Source organism: Pteropus alecto, unplaced genomic scaffold (genome assembly GCF_000325575.1).
Source record: "Pteropus alecto unplaced genomic scaffold, ASM32557v1 scaffold86, whole genome shotgun sequence".
NCBI lineage: Eukaryota > Metazoa > Chordata > Mammalia > Chiroptera > Pteropodidae > Pteropus > Pteropus alecto.
The window spans coordinates 769540-774901 of record NW_006442109.1 but is presented as its reverse complement, the minus strand read 5'-3'; the positions used below and the strand labels follow the sequence as shown (position 1 = coordinate 774901).

The window sequence follows — 5362 nt, the reverse complement described above, 5'->3', positions numbered from 1 at the left end:
GCAACAAATGAACAGGACAAACAAATAGAGACTCATGGACATAGACAATGGACTAGTGGTTACCAGAAGGGAAAGGGGAGGGGGAAAATAAAAAAATAAAATGTTAAAAAATTATGTATATATATATTATGAAAAAAAGAATAAACTGGCATTAAAAAAAAGAAAAATAAATAAATAAATAAAAATGTTGCAGCGATGTCAGCTTGCCATGAAGGTTTCTTCCTTCCTTCTTTTAGCGAGGCAACCCTTGGTTGATCTCACAGATTGCAAGGACCTTGTCAGTTTACAATCCCTAATTTTTTAATTTTTTATGCCTACGGCACCTCGTCTTCCCAGGTGTTCTCCCATCCAAGTACTAACCAGGCCCCACTCTGCTTAGCTTCTGAGATCAGACGGGATTGGGCTTGTTTAGGGTGGCATGACCGTAGACGTCGTGAAGGTTTCTAGGCACTTACTTTCCATTTATCCTCACAGACAGTTAATAGTTTACAGACTGGAGTCAGTCTGTGGGCCACTCTTTGAGCAGCCTTGATTCACAGCATTGACTCTGGAACCAGACTTCTTAAGTTTGAATCCCGATTTCATTCACTTGTCAGCTGGGTAACCTGAGGAAGTTTTTGTCTGTTTCCTCATATGTAAAATGGAGATAATGTTGATAATAATAATATCTGTTTCATAGAATATTGGCAAATATTAAATGAGTTAACATATGGGAGGCACAACAGTGCCCAGCATATAAGTGCTGTGAAGGGGTCAGTTACTATTATACTGTTTCCTAAGTCTTATATCAGCCAGGACACTTTCAATTATAACTAACAGAAACTCATTTCAAGTTAAACAAAAAAGGCATATGTTGGTATTTGTAACCAGGTGCTCACATGTTATCTAAATCTGATACTCCATTTCTTCTGTGTAGTCTCTGCTCTCAGATGGGCTCTCTCTGTGAGGGCCAAGAGGGCTACCAGCTGCTCCCAATTTATATCTTACCAGCTTAGTAACCCAGTAGAAAGAGAGTCTCACCTTCTTACTTTCCCCAATATTAGGTCGTTACTTTCATCGACCTGACTTGGTTCATGTCATAGCCCACCAGGACCATAAGAACTGAGAATTCAGGATAGGTAACCCTCTAGTGAAAAATGCAGTGCTGTTACCCAAATAAGAGAGAATTGTTGTTTTTGTTAAATAATTGAGGAAATGGGTTATAATCTACTAATATTTTGGGATGAATAATGTTTTTGATCCATGATGGAGCTTTTAGAAAATGATGTCCCACAAGAGAGGAATGCCAGTTCTTCCCTGGGAAAAACTTCTAGTATATGAGGTAGAAGGGTGTACATAGCAACTTAATAAAAATTGTAATTTGAGTCTTCTAAAATGTGGTCTTAACAACAGAATATAGTGTGCGTTAGAAATATTTAGTAAAAATGCCTTTATAAAATTAGCCAACATGAACCAGAAGAGGATGACCTCTCACCAATGAGAAATTTAAATAGTCTTATTGTGGAAAAACTGAGTCCAGTGGTCACATATGGGGTACCTGCAACGTGAAGGAAAAATGACATTGACATTTGGCTCAAAGCATATGAGAAGGTAAGTGGGTGCCCCTTCCATTGCATCATGTGTTGGGAAAGTCTGTGCTGAAAACTCTATGAGTTCTTTGTATGATGTGATGGAGGAAATGATCAGAGTTGTGAATGTTCTTCTCATTTCTGCCCTTAATGCTTGCCACATTATGAAAGATTGGGAAGAAATTGATTGATGCAGGGTGTGGAAACAGTTTATTTTTCTGCAGGCTGATGGCTAGGTCATGAAAATTGGTTGGAAAGAAGGAAATTTTTGAGCTGATTTCTTAGAGTAAGGGCTTTGGGGCATTAAGGGGCTCTTAGAGACCCAAATTATTAGATCCTGGAGACTCAAAAGATTGTACTTCCTTATGATGAAAGAAGACATGTGAATATAACCAACTTGAAATTATAGAGGGAAAAAACAAGACTTGCTGATAGGGTTAAGAATATGTAGGTGTGCACACTTACATACCACAGGTAACTGGATATTATATTTATTTTCTACTACTGAATTGTTTTGAGCTTCCCAGAATTACAAAATTTGAAGAACTACAAGGCTATTTAATAGGGATAAAGACCCATTTGCAGATCGAATTCATAAATTTTGATCCATTTGAATCCTACTTTAAATTTCTGCAGCGGTCAATTGGAATATAAACCTTAGTGTATATCTGAATTATCACACTGAAAATATTGCATGATTTTTCAAGCACGATTTAAGACTCTTTGCTACTCAAAATGTGGTCCTTCGACCAGCATCAAAGGTATAACCTAGGAACTTATTAGAAATGTAGCATCTCAGCCTATCTTCCTTTCTTGCAGAACTACTTGTCAGGATCTGCACTTTGATGAGATTCTCAAGTACTTCCAATGCATATTATAGTTTGAGAACATTAGCATATGTTTTCACTACCTGAGATGATGATTAAATGGAACTGCTTTAGAAACTGCCAAGATTATATATTTTTGAATATTTAACAAGTAACATTTTATTAGTGTTATCAGTGAGAACTTATGTGACTCCCCCTTCCTCCATTCCTCTGCATATACATTCACTGTGATCATTAACAAAAAAATTGGGATGCTTTGGCCACCATGAAACCTCTTTGGTTGTAGCTATTTGGATACATGTCTTATCTTTCCTTTTAGATTCTAAGGTAGTCACACACATTTTATTACAAGTTATTGTACAAGTTATAAGTAACTTGAGAAAGAAACTATTAAAGATACTTAAGTACAATTTCCAGGGATTCAAAGCAGGGAGAAGAGAGATCACTCCTGATTAGTGTGGAAAAACAGGCAACTGAGTTTGATGTTGGGAAGGACATTTCCGACAGAGGAATCATGGATAGAGACTCAGAAGAGTATAAGGATGGTAAAAGTTTATGGAATAAGGAACAGTCTACTTTGGCGGTTACATAATAAGGTATTAACAAAGTAGATGTGGGGTTTAATTTTTGGAAAGTAAGTTAAGGTCATTGTTTGGAGATTATTTAATAATAAGATGAGGAGTTTAAGCTTTATTATTTGGGCAGTTAAGAACTGGAAGGTTTAGGGAGTAACATGACCAGAGCTCCGTCTTGGGAAAATTTATCTGGCAAAAAGACTTTGGAAGTATGGAAGGTGGGAAAAAATGAATGAAAGAAGACACTGAGATTATCTAAGTGGTGGAAGTGAAAATGGAAGAGAGAGAACAGATTAAAGGTCCACCAAGGATTTAAACTATGAGAGTAATAGTAGGAACAAAAAGAAAGGGGAGAATGTGAGAAATGTTGGGGAGATTGAATCCATAGGATTTGACAATCTCTTGGGTCTTAAGGACTAAAAATATGAGATAACCCAAATTAACTGGATAAATGGGGAAATAGGTATACCAATAATAGGAACTGTAAAATCAGGGGAAAGACTTTGTTAGTTTGAGGTAGTATTGCTACTTAGAAAATGGTAAGTAGAAATGTTCAGTTGCCAGATGGAAGTGTGAGTCCAGAGCCAAGAAGTTATCTACCCAAAATATGGTAACTGAAAAGGTAGCAGAGGAGGAACTCATTAAAAGTGGGTGCACCTGGGGAAATAGAAATAGATCAATGATTAAAGCTAGAGGCCATTCACATTTAGGGGTGAAAAGAAGAGAGTCTTCAAGGAAGTGAGAGACAGACCGAAAAGGTTGGAAAACGATGAGGCAGTGCTACCTTTGAAAGTCAGGGGGAGCTTTTCAAGATGAAGCAGGTGAGCAACAGAATTAAATAGTGCAGCAAAACTGAGAAGGAGCAGGCATGAGATAAGCAGTCAGAGAGAAAGGGCAATTAAGTGACTCTGGTGATCAAGGAGGAAAACAGTTTAAAGAGAGGAGTAGGGACTGAAGCCATCATAAGAACTTATGAGTGAATACTTCAGTTGTGAAGGCAGGGGGCAAAGATGGCTCACTCAAGAAACTGGAGGTGAAGAAAAGGGGAAATAGAGGAAAGGAGAAGGAAATAGGACTACAGAATTGATTTTAAAAAATTTTAATGTAATAACTAAGAGTTTATTAGAAAACAGAGAAGATGGACTTGACAGTGCCGAAAAACTGATATAATTATGCTTGGGGTAATTTGTGGTACACAGGTGTCAGGAGGCCTGAAGGGGTGGGAAGGGATGTAATCAAACACAGGTTGAGCACTGTTTCTCAGCAGAGATAGGCTAATCTCAGGGACAGTTATTCCCTGCTCTCAAGGATTCCAACCTAGTAATAGAGATCAGAGGTGCACCAAATAACAATGCTGCAGAAGGATTTCACTGCACACCACATGGACCCTCCTCTACCGTGTATTCCTGGACGTTCTTTTTCTCTCTTTGCATCCAAAGCCATGAGTAGCATAAACAGATTCATTCTCTTCTGAGTCACATATGCTTTTTTTTTTTTTAAAGCTTCAAAGGCAGAACTCCTTTCTATTTCTAGAACTAGCAGGCTTTATTTTTTTCCCCCAGTGTTTTGGTAGCTTGTGTAATTATGGAGCCCTGAACTTACAGTGGGAAGGGGTAGACTGAATCCTACTTATGCAAATTGGTAATTATCTTGGGACGAGTTAACCAATTTCTCTGAGACTCAGCTCTGTTTTTCTGTAAAATTGAGGGTGGTAGCTACTTCAAAAAATGGTCATGAGCATTTAATGAGAAAATATATATGTATAAAGAGAGTACCTGGCACATGAGCTTATGTCAGTAGGCACACAATAAATGTTTTTTGAAAGGAGATTCGGTGAGTTCCAAGATGGCAGAGACTGTGTCTCGCCCCCTGTGCTGGTCTCTATAGTAAGGACTATACATCTTCCTTGAGGAAGTATCCTATCATGTTAGTCTCTTTCTGTATCACTTTCACTTTTAACAACTGTTGCATCCCCTGTTTCCCTTCCTTTTTGGTGTCATTCTCTGTCTCTGTACTTTCATCTTTCTCAGGCTGCACATTCTGAAATTGTCGCCAATTCACTGTTCATGATGAACTTGTTGACCTTTTGAGGAATGTTTTAATTTTAGGAGAGGATGGTGGGAAAGGGCAATGCTTGACACTGGGGACCAACACACTCATAGTAGGCAGAATTTTTACATCAGCTTTTCAATCACCACATAAAAGTACTGCCACTATTCCAACACATGCCAAACCTGCAAATGTAGTCCACAGACATGCATCTTCAGCATCACCTGGGAGCTTACAAGAAATACAAATTCTAAAGCTTTGTCTAAAACCGTTGAATCAGAATATGTTAACAGGACTGAGTGATTTATATTTATATGCACCTGAGAGGCACTGTTTTAGGGAA

At 38.0% G+C, this 5362-nt stretch overlaps 1 pseudogene; it reads right to left on the bottom strand.

The window, feature by feature from the left end:
* Positions 1–311: 311 nt before the first annotated feature.
* LOC112469779 lies at positions 312–430 on the bottom strand (annotated as a pseudogene).
* Positions 431–5362: the final 4932 nt, after the last annotated feature.